Raw genomic sequence first — 20,600 nt, 5'->3', positions numbered from 1 at the left:
TTTAATATTAAAATGGTAAAAACATTCGGAACCTTGATATGTAACAAAACCATTTTATTTCGTCGCGTATCCCACTTTACGACTAACCAGAAAAATAACAACGCCAATCTGTCATAATTCTGAAAGTTGAAAAAGATGAAATTAACGTTGCAGTGGAGTACCTGACGGAACAGAATTCGCGACCGAAACGAGTATAGGTGTCGTAACGGAGCTAGCTTCTCCGAGGTAGCGCCTATGATCTAGCGTCTACTATTGAAAAATTAAAAAGTCATAAGAACGTTTTTTCTTAAATTTATTATGTCAAATTTACGAATAACGATGAGGAAAATCTAATATTTCTTTGGCCGCTACCTATCTAGGTTTCAATGGCGATCCATAGGGGGCGTAGCGATAGTTTCGGTCTCGAATTAAGTTATGGGCATATAACTACGGCGTAAAACATTAGAAATTGACATTAATCTTTAATACTATTTCAAGATAAACTATCTAATCCACTAAAAATTTTGTTTACTATTTTCAAGGAGGATTAAGGGAAGGGGAGCTGTATTGAGGCGCCTCTTATGGCTGCATCCGTAGTCAGAGAGCGTGAGACGACCAGTGGGTGGGAGCTGGACGAAAATGTATGTAAAATACCGGCTCGCGTTCCTGTTTTGAGCGCCCTCTAGTTAAAATAAACTGTTGAAAGTTATTTCGGTTTTTATTTTGAGAATTCGGCTGCTTTGGTGTTTGTTTTTCTAATGCCGTAAATTAGTAAACAATTTGCAAAACTCAAAATATTTTTTTATATGGAAAATGCTCTTACTTTAGTTATATGATATTAATCTTCGCGTGATAAAAAAATTCGAATTTTATTTACTAAGTAAATCTAGTCGACATACATTTTTAGCGTATTCACGACGAAACACCGAAGCAGCAAAATTCTCAAAATAAAATCCGAAATAACTTTCAACAATTGTTTTGAACTAGAGGGCGCTCAAAACAGGAACGCGATCCGGTATTTTACATACGTTTTCCTCCCGCTCCCACCCACTGGGCGTCTCACGCTCTCTGACTACGGATGCAGCCATAAGAGGAGCCTCAATACAACTCCCCTTCCCTTAATCCTCCTTGCTATTTTTAACATCCAGGTACGTAGAATGCTGCCGTCTATTTCGGTACGGCCAACTTTGACACTCGCGCAATAGCGGCCAACTCATTCGACGAAATTCCACGAACAAGGATTTTCCCGCTATGAACCATGCTATAAACTATTGGCGTTCAGCGCCACGCTCGTTTTTATATTGGCTTCAATGCAAAAACTATTCTAAAAATAATTTTCCGTTAGGGGCGCTCAGAGCTGAGAGATATTTTTGTTCGTAGCCTCGTAGGTTAACATAGAAACTTCAACGAATGGGTTGTCTGCAATCAGAGGTGGGCAAAAGATATGATTACTCTCGAACGTGTGAGTGTTGAAGTGGCTAATAGTTGCTTGATTTTAGAGCAAATGCGCTGAAGACCAAAGTTGGCCCCAGCTACCTCTAAAAGAACGTGTTCCATGAGTGCAAGAGCTATCTCGCTCCGGGCCGGTTCGCTCTCGCTTCGCAGGGCGTGATAAGCGAAGAGACGCCATGCAGCGTTGCCAGACGTACCATAATTATTGTACAAAACAATAATTTTAGCCCAAAATTTTGGTCGTACAATAATTTTAGGCTTGTGCAATATTGTACGCTTATTTACAATAATTTTAAAGTTGTGTACCATAATTTCAATAATTTTAGTTTAAGAAGGTTTTTTCCAGTCTCGTTAGTTTTTTTTTGGTTATGGCAGTTCGGAGAATTTCGGCTTCGCCGTAAGCCCGGGCCTCGCCCATAGACTATGGTAACATGTTCACTTTCACAAGAATCCTTATTTCCCACCCTGGTCTCAGTTCCCTTGTTCAGTGCGCCCATGGATATTTTATGTACTTATGTGCTTATCACTTATCATTGGGTTTGGAGTTCTTTGGACAATGGAGAAAGAAAGTATGATACCTCTAGCACGGGCCGATTGTTCGAAGTGCGGCACGAAAATTCGCTAGATTCGGCAGGCGTTCAGCCTGGTTCGTAGGTTTTTAGCGACTCCTATTTTAAGACAGTCATTACGGATTTTTTATAAAGTTATAGTTGTTCCATTCATTAAAAGGTGGCGACACTCTACTAGGCACAAAGGTGTATTGGGCCGCTGTTCGCGCGCTTGCTTTTCTTCTCCAGGATAGTAGTTTCTTCCTCCATGTTTGGACAAGTCTAGTAATCTTAGGTTAGTGGTTGAGAATCACGTTGAAAGCAGTTTAGGGATACATGGGTAACATTATACCAATTATTATTTTCTAAAACGAATGGCGACTTCTAATAACGGTAAGTTTTCATTTTGGAATTGTTATTGAAACTCTTTCTTAAAACAAATTAATATTTACAGTTGAATTATTGTCTGAAGAATCTGATTCTGTAGAGATATGTTTTTCTTAGACTCGCATTCCTATTTTAAAAATTTTAATTTGTAATTTTTTTAATATGTGCAATAAATTTTGCAATACTTATACTTCAGTGTTATAGTGTAAAATAAGTATAACGTAGATAGTTCAAATTTAAATATTTACACTATTTTATTTTTGAATTTCGCGCGGCTAACGCTAAAATTGGCCATTTCAGAATTGCAATAATTTATTCCAAGAATCAATAATTTTTAAGCAAGAATACAATAATTTCGTTTTTCAAGTCTGGCAACGCTGACGCCATGTTCTCTCAGTTTCGCTTACGGCGCTGCGAGCGAGCTTAGCGAGTTCGGAGGGATTATTTTTATTTTTTAGTGCTTTCGGCGCCGAGAAAGGTCGATTCCAATCATTTTGACGTTGCGTTCACAAGCTACCTTTTTTAAAACGGCGAGTATTTTATCGCGAACAGAGAGAAATTTTGTTATCTAATGTTGTTCTCAGAGCCAGTAAATCGGCGTCCGGTTCGCACGGCGAATCAAGTTACGGCTACATAATGTTGACCAAATATGCGTTTAAAAAAGCGTAAAACCCAAGGTAGTACAATTCAACATAGGAACCTTTGATTTTTATATCCAACACATTTTTTTTGCATTAGTTACGGACTGCTTTATCACAGTCTAAAAGGACCTGCCTTATTTTAAAGGGGCTCTAAAGTTCGGTGGCAAAATGTGTGTAAAGTCAGTAAAGTGCGAAATTTAGGGGTTGGGGGGAAGGAAAGCATTCTCAATTTTCTTTTTTTTTGCCACCGAACTTTGGAGCCCCTTTAAGCTTCTAATATACTATGTTTTCAGTCAGTGGTCATCTAAAAATTGTGAATTGTCGATGATGGTACTTGGACCGTCGGTGATGGTACTTGGACCGTCGGTGATGGTACTTGGACCGTCGGTGATGGTACTTGGACCGTCGGTGATGGTACTTGGACCGTCGGTGATGGTACTTGGACCGTCGGTGATGGTACTTGGACCGTCGGTGATGGTACTTGAACCGTCGATGGTGGTACTTGAACCGTCGGTGATGGTACTTGAACCGTCGGTGATGGTACTTGAACCGTCGGTGATGGTACTTGGACCGTCGGTGATGGTACTTGGACCGTCGGTGATGGTACTTGGACCGTCGGTGATGGTACTTGGACCGTCGGTGATGGTACTTGGACCGTCGGTGATGGTACTTGGACCGTCGGTGATGGTACTTGAACCGTCGGTGATGGTACTTGAACCGTCGGTGATGGTACTTGAACCGTCGGTGATGGTACTTGGACCGTCGGTGATGGTACTTGGACCGTCGGTGATGGTACTTGGACCGTCGGTGATGGTACTTGGACCGTCGGTGATGGTACTTGGACCGTCGGTGATGGTACTTGGACCGTCGGTGATGGTACTTGGACCGTCGGTGATGGTACTTGGACCGTCGGTGATGGTACTTGGACCGTCGGTGATGGTACTTGGACCGTCGGTGATGGTACCTGGACCGTCGATGATGGTACCTGGACCGTCGATGATTGTACCTGGACCGTCGATGATTGTACCTGGACCGTCGATGATTGTACCTGGACCGTCGATGATGGTACTTGAACCGTCGGTGGTGGTACTTGAACCGTCGATGGTGGTACTTGAACCGTCGATGGTGGTACTTGAACCGTCGGTGATGGTACTTGAACCGTCGGTGATGGTACTTGAACCGTCGGTGATGGTACTTGAACCGTCGGTGATGGTACTTGGACCGTCGGTGATGGTACTTGGACCGTCGGTGATGGTACTTGGACCGTCGGTGATGGTACTTGGACCGTCGGTGATGGTACTTGGACCGTCGGTGATGGTACTTGGACCGTCGGTGATGGTACTTGGACCGTCGGTGATGGTACTTGGACCGTCGGTGATGGTACTTGGACCGTCGGTGATGGTACTTGGACCGTCGGTGATGGTACTTGGACCGTCGGTGATGGTACTTGGACCGTCGGTGATGGTACTTGAACCGTCGATGGTGGTACTTGAACCGTCGGTGGTGGTACTTGAACCGTCGGTGGTGGTACTTGAACCGTCGGTGGTGGTACTTGAACCGTCGGTGGTGGTACTTGAACCGTCGATGGTGGTACTTGAACCGTCGGTGATGGTACTTGAACCGTCGGTGATGGTACTTGGACCGTCGGTGATGGTACTTGGACCGTCGGTGATGGTACTTGGACCGTCGGTGATGGTACTTGAACCGTCGATGGTGGTACTTGAACCGTCGGTGGTGGTACTTGAACCGTCGGTGATGGTACTTGAACCGTCGGTGATGGTACCTGGACCGTCGATGATGGTACCTGGACCGTCGATGATTGTACCTGGACCGTCGATGATTGTACCTGGACCGTCGATGATGGTACTTGAACCGTCGGTGGTGGTACTTGAACCGTCGATGATGGTACTTGAACCGTCGGTGGTGGTACTTGAACCGTCGATGGTGGTACTTGAACCGTCGATGGTGGTACTTGAACCGTCGGTGATGGTACTTGAACCGTCGGTGATGGTACTTGAACCGTCGGTGATGGTACTTGGACCGTCGGTGATGGTACTTGGACCGTCGGTGATGGTACTTGGACCGTCGGTGATGGTACTTGGACCGTCGGTGATGGTACTTGGACCGTCGGTGATGGTACTTGGACCGTCGGTGATGGTACTTGGACCGTCGGTGATGGTACTTGGACCGTCGGTGATGGTACTTGGACCGTCGGTGATGGTACTTGGACCGTCGGTGATGGTACTTGGACCGTCGGTGATGGTACTTGGACCGTCGGTGATGGTACTTGGACCGTCGGTGATGGTACTTGGACCGTCGGTGATGGTACTTGGACCGTCGGTGATGGTACTTGGACCGTCGGTGATGGTACTTGGACCGTCGGTGATGGTACTTGGACCGTCGGTGATGGTACTTGGACCGTCGGTGATGGTACTTGGACCGTCGGTGATGGTACTTGGACCGTCGGTGATGGTACTTGGACCGTCGGTGATGGTACTTGGACCGTCGGTGATGGTACCTGGACCGTCGGTGATGGTACCTGGACCGTCGATGATGGTACCTGGACCGTCGATGATTGTACCTGGACCGTCGATGATTGTACCTGGACCGTCGATGATGGTACTTGAACCGTCGATGATGGTACTTGAACCGTCGGTGGTGGTACTTGAACCGTCGATGGTGGTACTTGAACCGTCGATGGTGGTACTTGAACCGTCGGTGATGGTACTTGAACCGTCGGTGATGGTACTTGAACCGTCGGTGATGGTACTTGGACCGTCGGTGATGGTACTTGGACCGTCGGTGATGGTACTTGGACCGTCGGTGATGGTACTTGGACCGTCGGTGATGGTACTTGGACCGTCGGTGATGGTACTTGGACCGTCGGTGATGGTACTTGGACCGTCGGTGATGGTACTTGGACCGTCGGTGATGGTACTTGGACCGTCGGTGATGGTACTTGGACCGTCGGTGATGGTACTTGGACCGTCGGTGATGGTACTTGGACCGTCGGTGATGGTACTTGGACCGTCGGTGATGGTACTTGGACCGTCGGTGATGGTACTTGGACCGTCGGTGATGGTACTTGGACCGTCGGTGATGGTACCTGGACCGTCGATGATTGTACCTGGACCGTCGATGATGGTACCTGGACCGTCGATGATTGTACCTGGACCGTCGATGATTGTACCTGGACCGTCGATGATGGTACTTGAACCGTCGGTGGTGGTACTTGAACCGTCGATGGTGGTACTTGAACCGTCGATGGTGGTACTTGAACCGTCGGTGATGGTACTTGAACCGTCGGTGATGGTACTTGGACCGTCGGTGATGGTACTTGGACCGTCGGTGATGGTACTTGGACCGTCGGTGATGGTACTTGGACCGTCGGTGATGGTACTTGGACCGTCGGTGATGGTACTTGGACCGTCGGTGATGGTACTTGGACCGTCGGTGATGGTACTTGGACCGTCGGTGATGGTACTTGGACCGTCGGTGATGGTACTTGGACCGTCGGTGATGGTACTTGGACCGTCGGTGATGGTACTTGGACCGTCGGTGATGGTACTTGGACCGTCGGTGATGGTACTTGGACCGTCGGTGATGGTACTTGGACCGTCGGTGATGGTACTTGGACCGTCGGTGATGGTACTTGGACCGTCGATGATGGTACCTGGACCGTCGGTGATGGTACTTGGACCGTCGGTGATGGTACTTGGACCGTCGGTGATGGTACTTGGACCGTCGGTGATGGTACTTGGACCGTCGGTGATGGTACTTGGACCGTCGGTGATGGTACTTGGACCGTCGGTGATGGTACTTGGACCGTCGGTGATGGTACTTGGACCGTCGGTGATGGTACTTGGACCGTCGGTGATGGTACTTGGACCGTCGGTGATGGTACTTGGACCGTCGGTGATGGTACTTGGACCGTCGGTGATGGTACTTGGACCGTCGGTGATGGTACTTGGACCGTCGGTGATGGTACTTGGACCGTCGGTGATGGTACTTGGACCGTCGGTGATGGTACTTGGACCGTCGGTGATGGTACTTGGACCGTCGGTGATGGTACTTGGACCGTCGGTGATGGTACTTGGACCGTCGGTGATGGTACTTGGACCGTCGGTGATGGTACTTGGACCGTCGGTGATGGTACTTGGACCGTCGGTGATGGTACTTGGACCGTCGGTGATGGTACTTGGACCGTCGGTGATGGTACTTGGACCGTCGGTGATGGTACTTGGACCGTCGGTGATGGTACTTGGACCGTCGGTGATGGTACTTGGACCGTCGGTGATGGTACTTGGACCGTCGGTGATGGTACTTGGACCGTCGGTGATGGTACTTGGACCGTCGGTGATGGTACTTGGACCGTCGGTGATGGTACTTGGACCGTCGGTGATGGTACTTGGACCGTCGGTGATGGTACTTGGACCGTCGGTGATGGTACTTGGACCGTCGGTGATGGTACTTGGACCGTCGGTGATGGTACTTGGACCGTCGGTGATGGTACTTGGACCGTCGGTGATGGTACTTGGACCGTCGGTGATGGTACTTGGACCGTCGGTGATGGTACTTGGACCGTCGGTGATGGTACTTGGACCGTCGGTGATGGTACTTGGACCGTCGGTGATGGTACTTGGACCGTCGGTGATGGTACTTGGACCGTCGGTGATGGTACTTGGACCGTCGGTGATGGTACTTGGACCGTCGGTGATGGTACTTGGACCGTCGGTGATGGTACTTGGACCGTCGGTGATGGTACTTGGACCGTCGGTGATGGTACTTGGACCGTCGGTGATGGTACTTGGACCGTCGGTGATGGTACTTGGACCGTCGGTGATGGTACTTGGACCGTCGGTGATGGTACTTGGACCGTCGGTGATGGTACTTGGACCGTCGGTGATGGTACTTGGACCGTCGGTGATGGTACTTGGACCGTCGGTGATGGTACTTGGACCGTCGGTGATGGTACTTGGACCGTCGGTGATGGTACTTGGACCGTCGGTGATGGTACTTGGACCGTCGGTGATGGTACTTGGACCGTCGGTGATGGTACTTGGACCGTCGGTGATGGTACTTGGACCGTCGGTGATGGTACTTGGACCGTCGGTGATGGTACTTGGACCGTCGGTGATGGTACTTGGACCGTCGGTGATGGTACTTGGACCGTCGGTGATGGTACTTGGACCGTCGGTGATGGTACTTGGACCGTCGGTGATGGTACTTGGACCGTCGGTGATGGTACTTGGACCGTCGGTGATGGTACTTGGACCGTCGGTGATGGTACTTGGACCGTCGGTGATGGTACTTGGACCGTCGGTGATGGTACTTGGACCGTCGGTGATGGTACTTGGACCGTCGGTGATGGTACTTGGACCGTCGATGATGGTACCTGGACCGTCGATGATGGTACCTGGACCGTCGATGATGGTACCTGGACCGTCGATGATGGTACCTGGACCGTCGATGATGGTACTTGAACCGTCGGTGGTGGTACTTGAACCGTCGATGGTGGTACTTGAACCGTCGATGGTGGTACTTGAACCGTCGGTGATGGTACTTGAACCGTCGGTGATGGTACTTGAACCGTCGGTGATGGTACTTGAACCGTCGGTGATGGTACTTGGACCGTCGGTGATGGTACTTGGACCGTCGGTGATGGTACTTGGACCGTCGGTGATGGTACTTGGACCGTCGGTGATGGTACTTGGACCGTCGGTGATGGTACTTGGACCGTCGGTGATGGTACTTGGACCGTCGGTGATGGTACTTGGACCGTCGGTGATGGTACTTGGACCGTCGGTGATGGTACTTGGACCGTCGGTGATGGTACTTGGACCGTCGGTGATGGTACTTGGACCGTCGGTGATGGTACTTGGACCGTCGGTGATGGTACTTGGACCGTCGGTGATGGTACTTGGACCGTCGGTGATGGTACTTGGACCGTCGGTGATGGTACTTGGACCGTCGGTGATGGTACTTGGACCGTCGGTGATGGTACTTGGACCGTCGGTGATGGTACTTGGACCGTCGGTGATGGTACTTGGACCGTCGGTGATGGTACTTGGACCGTCGGTGATGGTACTTGGACCGTCGGTGATGGTACTTGGACCGTCGGTGATGGTACTTGGACCGTCGGTGATGGTACTTGGACCGTCGGTGATGGTACTTGGACCGTCGGTGATGGTACTTGGACCGTCGGTGATGGTACTTGGACCGTCGGTGATGGTACTTGGACCGTCGGTGATGGTACTTGGACCGTCGGTGATGGTACTTGGACCGTCGGTGATGGTACTTGGACCGTCGGTGATGGTACTTGGACCGTCGGTGATGGTACTTGGACCGTCGGTGATGGTACTTGGACCGTCGGTGATGGTACTTGGACCGTCGGTGATGGTACTTGGACCGTCGGTGATGGTACTTGGACCGTCGGTGATGGTACTTGGACCGTCGGTGATGGTACTTGGACCGTCGGTGATGGTACTTGGACCGTCGGTGATGGTACTTGGACCGTCGGTGATGGTACTTGGACCGTCGGTGATGGTACCTGGACCGTCGGTGATGGTACCTGGACCGTCGGTGATGGTACCTGGACCGTCGGTGATGGTACCTGGACCGTCGGTGATGGTACCTGGACCGTCGGTGATGGTACCTGGACCGTCGGTGATGGTACCTGGACCGTCGGTGATGGTACCTGGACCGTCGGTGATGGTACCTGGACCGTCGATGATGGTACCTGGACCGTCGATGATGGTACCTGGACCGTCGGTGATGGTACCTGGACCGTCGATGATGGTACCTGGACCGTCGATGATGGTACTTGCACCGTCGGTGATGGTTCAAGTACTTTCATCAACGGTACAAGTACCATCAGAATTATGCTGTTCGAGTTTCACGCAGAAAATTACAGGGCATAGTTACTTTGAGGTGGTTTTCTATAATAAATAGGGAACTCGCTCGTCGGTGTGGCGTATTTTAGAGAGCATGATACTACCATGAAACAAAAAGCTACTTATGAATCAACAGTAGAAATGATTCACCATAGCCACGCTGTTGACCGTGGGCCATGGCAGTAAATCATTTCTACTACCTCTTTAAAAGTCGCTTTGTGGTTGTACCAAAATACGCCACAATAACGAGCTAGCTTCCTATTAATTATAATTTTAGCGCGAAACCCGAACGGCAGAACTATCACCGGGCGTGCGGTTTTTATTGCTCTTTCAAATCGCGCTGTCTCGTGACTTATTAAATACATATGGGGCGCCAAACCGAAAAAAAATATAAATCACATTTCTAGAAATATTAAAAATTTTCCTATCAATATTAGTAATTCCTATTGGTTTTACAATATTTTTCGGCAACACGTGAGAAAGAGAGAGAAAAGAACGTTCCTAGTTGCAAGTTAGTCCGAGAGCCGCTGTCTCGAAATATACCTTATGGAGTACATGAACAAGATGTCACGGACATTTCCGTACACACAATCCCGCTGATTTGTTAAGAATACATTCCGACATATTACTTTCACCCTGTACAAAAAGTAACACCAAAAAGTAATACACATAATAAATAATCGCAGCCCGATATAGAACATTCACTCTGTTAAAAAAAATCTATCTAATTAGACTACTCAATTGCAATGCAGTCCCAAAATTTGCGGTTGGAAGTACTCATCATAGAATAGAGTCCGACATTAAACATTCACCCGGCATAAAATTTCATACCAAAGAGTCCCAAACAGAGTTTATAATCACAGTTCAAATATAAGACATTCACGTGATTCGCTAATTGCGTAACCACGCGTGATCTTCGTGAATACTCGGGTGATCTTTGTGGGAAACGGACGTTTCAATAAATTTCTGATCGAGTGCCGTTGATGTCAATCCCCGACTTAAAAGTAACATTTGTTTTTGGGGACGAAAACTATTACGATTAATAACAACGGTGCTGCTTTGGCGTAGTTATACAGAGAAAAATAAAACCAATCAAAGGACGTATAAATTACATTTCTATTGAGTGCCGTTGAGGAGCAGTTGACTTTCACTAAGTCCTCACCGCTAACGACACCGTTAATTACACCGAACACCGTATGAGTTAAAATAACAGCTTCAATTCCTCTATAGCAAGTGAGGCTAACAATCCCTCATTAACAAGAGGTGTGTGGCTAACAATTCCTCCTCACCAAGAGTGGTGAGGCTAAAAATGGATATAGGTATTACCATAAGTGTATAATATTTTTGTTACATAAGTGTGAAACTTCCTATTCTTCACATGCAAAAGTTTTACTGACAGGACAGACTGCATTACGGGCTTCGTCACCGTTTTGCATCCGCTTTCTAACGCGTCACACGTAGCCTTTGAGAGCGCCTCGATAAGGTAAGATTTGCTTCTTGTGATGACGTCACTTGGTTGCTAACTCTCAGTAAAAAGTGACAAATTTATGGAACAATATTATAGACTTATGGTATTACGACTTACGTTTCCCGAAATGAGCTGACCAGTAGTTAGTAGATGAATTGTGGTCTGCCAATATGAAACCGTTTAAAAAATAAAGCCTTAAAGAGGTAATATAAAGTATGAAGATGACAAGATTGAAGAGTGACCCATTTTCCGTTTGATAAATATATAAGGACACCGAAATAAACTAGCGAGGATAGCAAATTCAAAGCTAACCACTATTTGGTTAGTTATAATAGTTGGTTATGCTTTATTCTGCTGTTTAAACGTTTATATCGTCTACACTGGCTACGTTCAGTGAAGCTTAACGGTCTTATACCGTTTTACGTTTGCGTTGAGATTTTTTATCCTGGCCTGTTGAACGCTTTTTTATGATTGTTGTAATTTTTATAAAATATCGTCTGTTGTGTCGTCCGCAGCTAGCCTTCCCGCGTGCTGTAACGTAACGATTCCGTTTAACAACGAAGAAACCGGCTGGAAGAGCAGGTTCAAATGTTTCAGCAACGGTTCAGCAACGCTACGTCACACCGGAAATGGAAAAAAGCGTACAGTAGAAAACCGGTTCCGAAGTCCTTCAACGTTTAATTTGTTGCAAGCTACTGAACGTAGACACTATGTAGCCGTGAGAGGTAAATTTGTTCGCCGTGACGTCGGCAGCTGCATGCGAACCTGACGCCGATTTAATCCGTAGCGACATAATCCAGCTCTGAGAACAATAGGAGAGAACAGCATTTCCCTCTGTTCGCGAAAAACGCTCGCCGTTCGAAAGAGGTAGCTCGTGAACGCCACGTCAAAATGATCGGAATAGACCACTCTCGGCGCAGAAAGCACTAAACGATAAAATAGAAGTCCTCCGCTCGCACTAAGCTCGCTCGCCGCGCCGTAAGCGAAGCTGAGGTTATTAGAGAGAACACGCTCTTTGTAACGAGAGCGACATGGCTCGAGGACTTGAGTTGCTCGCAGAAAACACTTTCTTAAAAATCGACTACTCATGTTCACTCGAAATTTTAGGATTATTGCAGTTTTCGCTGTTAGCAAGCTAAGTAAAATATATTTTTGTTTGCTTACTTTTTGAGTTAATGTGATAAGGATAAGATTTTTTATCTTAATCTTTAAGCGAGATTATAAATTTATGAACACACATCTTTTGCCCACCTCTGGCTGCAATTGCGCGAGTGTCGAAGTTGGCCGTGATTGCGGGGCCTCAGGCTCACCCGGGGCATGGTCAACTTCGTGCGCTCACTACGCTCGCACCAGGCGGCCTGCCCAAAGAATTTCAAATCCATGTATTGCCACGAATCAAAAGTTTGGTTTTTATTTTCTTCGTCGGCCGCCGGGAGCGCCACCTCCGTACCTTAAAGTCAGCTACTTTTACGATATAAAAAACATGGTTTCGATGGCGCGAAACTTGACTATAATATGGCAAAATTATAGTTATTTTATACTTAGGTTTTAACTTAAAGGTTCAATTTCCACATATAACCCCTCAATTACTTCATTATTATAGTTACGTAATTTTTAAATATTTTATCTGAATAGTTAAGCCTTGTTGGATTTTAGATTTGTCGTCTTTAAAAACAATTTTCCCGGCGATAAATTCAAATACTTGATAATTACTTAATGCTGAATGGTATTTGATTAATGTAAAAAGATATTTATTTCATTTTTCAATTATTATTTAAAGTTGTTACACATCAATAAGGTTTTTAGAAATTACCCAAAAATGTCTTAGTGTTGTGTTCCCTATTGCCCTTCGGTAAAAGGCAAAACCCCTATAGTTTCAGAATCGAGCGTTATGTAGTTTACACTTTTGTGAAACAGGTTACCGTAAAGGTCTTAAATTACGAAAGCTTGAATAAACGGCAATACCTATGGTATTCCCACAATATCCAACTTCTATGATACCGAATCCGCTACACAAGAGAAAACTTCCCAATAGAAATAAAAATGGTCCAGATCCACCATCTAAAACACTACGCACTGATGCAGATAATTTCCCACCGGTAATTAGAATTGTATCTCCTGACAATCATGCCAAGCTGTTGGAGACTTTGCTAATCCTGCAATTGGAATTGCGTAACCTTCGCACAAAAATATGGCGTTTAAATAACAAATTGCAAGTCCAACGAGATAAAATTGATTCTTTAGAAACTAATAATAATAATAATAATAATCAGCTAGGGCTAATACCCAAGGCACCACCTTAGGCCTAAGTCAACGAGCGACTTTTAAAGCCTTTAAATTCAGGTGGCCGGGTTACAATGCGTAGGAGGGTGGTGGCAAGCCCTGCAAGCCACGCGAGCCAACAGCTCCCTACACTAGCTATTACAACATTACGCTAATAAAACCGTTTCAAAGACTTACGACTATTATTAATGATGCTGCAGCAGAAGATGACGAAGCCTTGTTTCTGCTTGACTTAGTCAGGACTACAAGAAAAAGAGACCAGCTTGGAACACCAACACTGTCAGGCTGTGTATTATACAAAATAAAACTCTGTACATTCTCAACACCGTATGGGAGATTCCGTTTCCTACAAATGCCTTATGGGATTGCGAGTGCATCGGATATTTTTCAGCGCTACATGCACCAAGCCTTCGATGGAATTCTCAACATGAATATAGCAACAGATGACTTGCTGTTAGCAAAAGAAAGTAACTCGCTTCAAGAGAAAAAGGGATTACTTTTGGAGAAAAGAAACTACAGCTAGCAAAATCAAAGATTACCTACCTCGCACATACCGTTTCAGCTTCAGGAGTTCAAATTCATCATGATCGAATTAAGGCTATCCAGGATATGGCACCTCCGGCCACTAAAAAGGAGCTACAGAGCTTCCTGGGGGTTATAAATTTTCTAAGCAAATTTATATCTCATCACGCAGAAAAAAACTAAACAATTACGAGATATGTTGAAGAAAACTTCGGAATTTGTATGGGACGGAAATTCTCAAGTATGAAATTAGGGCAGCACCTGTCCTGGCATTTCACGATTCATCGAAGCAAACCATCATATCAGCTGACGCAAGCCAATTCGGGTTGGGCGGAGTACTATTACAGGAAGGACACCCTGTACACTACGTCTCAACATCACTTAATCCAACTCAACAAAGATATGCCCAGATCGAAAAGGAACTATTGGCAATTGTTTACGCCGTTGAACATTTCAAATATTATATCAGCGGAACATGAGTTGTTATTCATACAGATCACGAGCCACTCCTTGCGATTGTCAATAAACCATTGCACCTTCTATCTCCGAGGCTACAAAGATTGGTTTTAAGACTTAGCCGCTTCCATATAACTCTCACATACGTACCAGGTACGCAGATGTACATAGCAGATGCCTTATCACGAGTACCACTCTCAACAATGGTTGCCGATAGTTCCCAATTAGAAGGAGCGCAAGCAGCGTTACACTCTCTGACAGCAATGTCTGAAACAAATGAGGCCCAGATGAAACAAGAGGTGGCAAGTGATCCGGAAATGCAGAAGCTAGCCCAATATTGTGCTCAGGGATGGCCAAAACATCTTAATGGAGTAAATATGGAGATGATAAAAAAAAAGGCACACAAAGATGAAATCCACATGGATGATGGATGAAGGACTCGCATATCGAGGAGACAGACTAATAATCCCCAAAAATATGAGAACTGAGATTATGAAGCAATTGCACGGGGCACACCAAGGAACAAATGTGTGTTTGTTTAAAGCCAAGCTACACACATTCTGGCCCGGAATGACTGTAGACCTAACCAATTTCATTAAAGCATGCGAAATTCGTCGCTCAAAGGATAGAAGAAACACACACAACGTTCCCTCTCCGTCCCCCGCTCCAGAGATACCAAAATCAAAAGCCGGCATTACTGTGTGTAGACTACTATTCGAAATATGTGGAAATCGATGAACTCAGAAATACGAATGCGGCAGCTATAATAAGTGCAATAAAACCACATTTTTCAAGACACGGATGTCCAGAGCGTGTAATTACGGACAATGGACCACAATTTAACTCACAAGAGTTCGCAACTTTTTTGCGACAGTGGGGAGTTACTCACGTAACATCAAGTCCCCACTTTCCACAAAGTAAGGGAATGACGGAAAGACACATCCAAACAATCAATAATTTACTAGATAAAGCAAACATTGCAGGGGTGGACCCTCACTACATTTTGTTGGAGTACAGAGCTACGCCATCGCACCATCTACCCTCACCGTCTGAAATGCTAATGGGAAGGTTAATAAGGACACCAGCTACCATGGCATCATCAGCAAAGCTTCAATCACACTATCCCATAAAGAGCATACATGAAGGCTTAACAGCCCGACGCAATCGCATGATGAATCCAACAAATCGTCCATCAAAGCAATACGAAATAGGACAAAACGTACGCTATTTCATATCATAACAGCTCGAGGTGCTAAATAGTAGTAAATACCGAAGAAACAGTTACCATTTTCGACCAATTCAAGACAAAGATTGTAATCAAGAAATTACCCAACTGAAACAATGTAACGCACCAGAACAAATGTCACATGATAATACAAAATCAAGAAAAGATCCCAAGTGTTTGGAGAATAAAGAGCCAGATTGGGCCGTACAGTTTGAATATTTCACCCGCAAACCACAGTGGCGGCTTAAGAAGGCTGGGTCCCCGGGGCGGCGGCAGTGTTTTCTGACACCCCCAGGACCGTGCAGAAGTTTTCAAGGGTCCGTCTTCTTCAAGTGTAATCGTTCTGATTTGCACCCCCCCCCCCCTCCTCGAGCTTCTCCGATGGCATCCCCTGCTGCCCTGGTACCCGGGGCGGACCACCCTCCCCCCCCCTTAGGCCGCCACTGGCAACACATTAAAGGATAACAAAAATAACATGGGAACGCCGATTAACACGCCTCAGGCTGTGGGAGATACGTCTACAATGACAAATCAAAAATCTGTAAATCATCAAGTTGACTTGCAAATACAGCAGGCCCCGTCACAGAGTGAAAGAGCTGATGAAATTCGCTCCATTTCCGCTACTATTCCTAACAACTCGGCCGCCGGATTCGATGATCTACAAACAAAACCAATCAAACTTATACTTCCCTATATTTTACTACCAATAGTATTTATGATAAATCTTTCTTTTAGTACATGCAAATACCCGGAAGCACTTAAACGCACTATTATTACTCCTATTCACAAAAAAGGCGAATTCAGTGGCGGATTTACACATTTCCCAAAAGTAGGCTGTTCACATTTTGCCGCCCTTTCCTTTACAATTGTCAGTTCCCATTTTTTTACAATACAACAACTTGGTTGAAATTACACAAGAAATAGTTTTTGGGTATCTATTTTTTTTAATAATTAACTAGACTAATACCTTAGGCACCACCACAGGCTCCAAGTCGCAAACGACTTTTATTGCCTTATTTACGAGTGGCCCTTCATGCCACGCGAGCTTACCGTCAGCTCCCTACACTTACTATTACCGTTAAACTCCGCAATTTTCAGGTATTTGGTGTGGAACACCAACGTTTGCAGCTCTGGCCGCTCTTGCCTTTGGCTTTAGAAATATTGGGCGCCACTGTACAGGGTAATTTGAAAAATTGAAGGGGTCTTCCATAAAGATTGCTTTGCAGGTTATATTCCCTTTAATCTAAAAACTACACACGAACGGCTAAAACTTCGACGGAGTAGCACGAACGGCTATTACTACGTTAATAGCCGCCTGACTCAGGAAAACAACGTATTTGGAATCTTCGATAATACTAATACAGATGCATTTATATTTATTATTTAATTTATTTATTATTTATATTTTACTCCGTAACTTAATTTTTTAACGTGTATCAGATACATTTTGCAGGATAAATGTTTCTATTTTTTAAATTAAATTAAAACAACTTCCAAACGCTGCCACTGCGCCAACTAAAAAAAATTGCTTACTTAATAATCCTAGAATTTTTTGCGCCCCAAAAAACCCTTGCGCTCGTACGCAGTTGCGTACCCTGCGTACCCTATTTAGCCGCCCCTGACCAGTAGGCGGACTTGTATGAGTGGGGGGTAGTCTCGGGAAGAGTGTAAAATATATTTGCCGCAATTTTGCTCTCTTCTCAATCATACAAAGTATACAGGCAGAGACGCAGAAGCCTATTACTGGTTGTGGGCCGGGAACTGGGTGTTTTAGCATAGAGCTTATAGAACTGATAGAAATTTGCGGTACGTTAAATGTACAATGAAATTGAAAAGGGAAAAGTCACCGGAAAATGTCTTGTAGACTTCTTTAGTTGCAAGACATCAGAAAACCGCCGAACAGAAATCTTTTTGATTTCTGTGAGACGGCTAAAAAAATTCGGTCCCCAAATTTGCCGCCCCTAAAATCTGCCGCCCTAGGCTCCAGCCTTTTCAGCCTTATGGTAAATCCGCCACTGAAGGCGATACCTTCGACTGTAAAAATTATAGGCCAATTTCAATTTTACCTTCTATATCTAAACTCTTTGATAAAGCATTTAACAATCGATTACTATCATTTAGCAATAAATATAAACTTATCTCAGACTCTCAGTTCGGATTTCGGTTGGGACTAGGTACAATTAATTCAATAACAGAAGCCTATAATTGTGAAAACCTTTAATAATTTGTTAAAGAACTAAAAATAAAACAAGTTGTCGCGAGAAAATATTAAGGCGCCAGATTGTCTGGAAGTAAAATTTCCACTAATGTATTTGTCTATTTTCTTGTATAGTTATAAGCCGAAATATCTTACCCATTGTACGCGCCCCCGTGAATTGCAACACGAGGGTCAAGGTGGGAAAAGTGCAGCGTCACGGGTTGGAAGGGAAAGATTTAGATATTCTTTCCACCAGTGGCGCCACCTGACCCCTTGGTCCCTCTCCCCCCTCTTGTAAATCTATAAATACCTCCTCCGCAAAAATGTAACCACTGTCTCTTTCTAAAATTCTCTCATGACTTGACGCGAAATAAAATGTTTCTTTTTCACCAACATCGTTATTATTTAACTATACTTTAAGTCCCTAATCGAGCAGGCAAAAGTAAACCTAGCGTTTTTCAGTCGGCGCTATGGTAAAAATAATTAGCTCTCCCAACCCCGGTAGTTCCTAAAACTAAAAACTACATGGTGCCGAAACCCGGGAAGTAAAACCAGATTAGGGAATAGTTATCGAGAGAAAAATAAAGATCCGATACTCAGGAGATCTTTCAACAAAAATCTAATTAACCAGCCCAGACTACGGGAACCAGCGGATCCAATACTTGAGGATCAACCATCCCAGACTACGGGAACCTAAACTACAATGCCGGATCCAGCTCAACAGCCCGACCAGGCGAAGGCGAAACGTGAAGCCCAGTTGATGAATCTAAAGTCATCACGCAAAATCGTTAGATGTCTCGTTACTAGACAAATAACTTCAATCGAGACCCTCATTAACGATTCACACACTACTGCGGAGGATCTAGACGACGCGATCCTGATACTACAACAAAAGGAGGCCGACCTAATTCAATACGACTCCAAAATAGTGGTACTCATCGACAACGATGAGGATATGGAGAGAGATATACAGACAGCCTACGAAACATACAGGGAAAAAATCACTTTAATCACCAGAAAAGCCCAGCGCCAAATCCGGAAACTCGGTGATATAACCGGCAGTGCGGTTCTCACGAATAACGGCGGTATCGGCTCAGCAAATACTATCGGCGGCGGTACCAGCTCCACATTGCCCGCAAATACTACCGGCGGCGGTACCGGCACTACAATCTCCATCAACGGCGCTACCGGCCTTACGAACCCCATTAACGGCGGTACCGGCTCTACGAACTCCATTAACGGCAGTACCGGCTCTACAATCTCCATCAACGGCGGTACCGGATCTACAAACCCCATCAATGGCGGAACCGGACTTACGAGCCCCAACACTGCAGGAGCAACCGGAACAAACGCATCATTCCAGACGGGGACGAAACTACCTACACTCGTCCTTCAGAAGTACAACGGAGACATCACCCAATTCAACAGTTTTTGGAATCAATTTAAGACCGCAATCCATGATAATGTGAGTTTACCAAAAGTTGAAAAATTCAACTACTTATTGTCTTATTTAGAAGGCAACGCTAAGTTAGCTTTAGCGGGATTGTACGCGTCAAATGAAACGTACGACGAAGCCATAAAAATTCTAAATAATCGATTTGGGCGTACCGATTTAATTATTCATACTCACATGAGTAAATTGCTTGACATGGAACCCGTTAGAAAAGTTAACGATCATAAAGCACTCCGGCGACTATTTGACTCTCGTGAACTTAATATCAGAAGTCTGAGGTCGCTCGGTGTGAGCACGGTCGCTAACGGTACATTTTTATGCCCCACGTTATTAAAATGTCTTCCTGACGAAATAAGACTCGAATACAGTAGGAAGCACGTGAAAGATGCTAATTGGAATGTAGATGCTCTATTAGAGTTTTTAAAACAAGAAGTAGAAAGCCGAGAAACTTCGGCCCTTTTAGGCGCGGGGGTTTCTAATAATTTCAAGGAGTATAATTCCTATAATTTAAACGAAAATCAGTCTAAAAAACCCTTTAAATATGCAAATTCAGCTTCGGCGCTCACTACCGTTGTAGAAAAACCTAATTTCCAAAACAGCAGAAATAATACTAATTATTTAGACAACATTTATTGCGTATTTTGCCAAGAAAATTCCCACAAAAGCTTTAATTGCGTTAAACACTCTCTAGAAAGAAAAAGGCAAATAATTAGGGACCAACAAAGGTGTTATATCTGTCTCAAGGTCTCGCATCAAATGCAAAATTGTTACTCCAAATTTAAAAATTGCCGCAAATGTAAGAGAAGGCATCATTTCGCGCTATGTGAACAAAACGAAGTGAATAAAGGGTTGGATAACAATAGCGAAATGGGGAAAGACGACGAGAAAGCTTCAGCCAACGTAGCTTGCGCCAAGGCATCAATCGGGGAAGGGGGAAAACCGTACTACTGCAAACGGCCCTCGCCATAGCTAGACCTCCCAATAATTCGGAGGGGGTGGAAATCCGATGTTTGTTAGATACTGGGGCTCAAGCTTGCTTTATACGACAAGATTTATCGAAAAAAACTAGAATTACCCATCGTGGGAAGAATTGAAA

Source organism: Leiobunum rupestre, chromosome 2 (assembly GCF_980474605.1).
Source record: "Leiobunum rupestre chromosome 2, qqLeiRupe1.1.hap1, whole genome shotgun sequence".
NCBI classification, from domain to species: Eukaryota; Metazoa; Arthropoda; class Arachnida; order Opiliones; family Sclerosomatidae; genus Leiobunum; species Leiobunum rupestre.
The sequence above is the reverse complement of the archived record's forward strand: the minus strand, read 5'-3'. Positions refer to the sequence as shown.